This window comes from Orycteropus afer, unplaced genomic scaffold (genome assembly GCF_000298275.1).
Source record: "Orycteropus afer afer isolate SDZICR_OR568_19922 unplaced genomic scaffold, OryAfe1.0 scaffold01321, whole genome shotgun sequence".
In the NCBI taxonomy this organism is placed as follows: Eukaryota; Metazoa; Chordata; class Mammalia; order Tubulidentata; family Orycteropodidae; genus Orycteropus; species Orycteropus afer.
Genome location: NW_006922908.1, coordinates 104,724 through 106,138, shown reverse-complemented (window position 1 = coordinate 106,138; position 1,415 = coordinate 104,724).

Genomic DNA, 1,415 nt, shown 5'->3' with positions numbered 1-1,415 from the left:
GCCATGGTATTTTCAATCATCTCTTATGCATGTGAGAGCTGGACAATCAATAAGGAAGACTGAAGAAGAGAGTTGAGGCTTTTGAGTTGTGGTGTTGGTGAACAATGCTGAGAGTACCATGGAATGCTAAAGAACTAACAAATCTATCTTGGAAGAAGTGCAGCTGGAATGCTCCTTGGAAGTGAGAATGGCCAAACTTCATCTCACCTAATTTGGTGATGTTGTCAGAAGGAACCATTTCCTGGAGAAGGATGTCATGCTTGGTAAAGTGGAGGGTCAATGACAAAGGGGAAGGGCCTCAACAAGATGGACTGACACAGTGGCTGCAACGATGGGCTCAGGTACAGTAAGGCTTGTGAGGCTGGCACAGGACCAGGCAGTGTTGCGTTCTATTGTACATAAGGTTGCTGTGAGTTGAGGATGACTCGAGGGCACCTAACAGCAACAACAACAATGCTGACAATTTGAACAACATAATTAACAAAATTCACCTAATTGACCTGTGTTCAGCACTATACCTAAGATCTACAGAATATATATTAAGTATACAGAATATTTTCCAAGATTGACCATATGCAGGGCAATAAAGCACACCTTAACAAATTTAAAGCACTGAAATCATATAAAGTATGTTTTCTGACCACATTGGAATCGCACTGGAAATTAATACTAAAAACGTAAGTAGAAAATCCCAGTATATTTTGAAACTAAGCAGAACAATTCTTAATAATCCCTGGATCAAATCAGAAATTAAAATGAAAATTAGGATTTAATTGTAAATGAACAATACTGGAAATAAGATAAGTTAAATTTTATTAAATTTAGCTAAACTTATATGTACCTATAAATTCATAAAGACATAGGTAGGAATGGATCTCATTCATAACCCAGGGACTGCTTGTACCAAATACTTAAAAATATGGGATAGGCTGGCATATTGGGAAGTACGTGGAGTTTGAGAGAATTTCAAGGAACGTAAGAGAAAAATCCTAGATTTCATTGAATAGAATTGTAAGTAGAAATATGCACAATTAAGACCCTGCTGGTGAAGGTCCAGAATAGTGTAAGGAACATGTTACTGGAAGGAGGAGAAAGGAAGTTCTTTATATGCAGTGACAGTAAACTTAGAGAAATTCTCACCCAAAGTTATGTGCAATTTAAACATTGTAAATGAAGAACTTGAACATTTAACTGAGGAGATCTGTAACCAAACTGCTGAGGTGTAGCTTTGTTTCTTCTTGCTGCTTATAGTAAAATGGGAGAGGAGAAAATAAATGGAGGAAATAGCTCTTGAACAAAAAAGATCTAGGATGTGACAATATGGGAAATCTTCAACCTATCTAGGTGACAAAAGAAACTAAATTTAAAAGATTCCTTCTGAAAGTGTGGCATAGAGAAAAAGCCAAGAGTGTGGC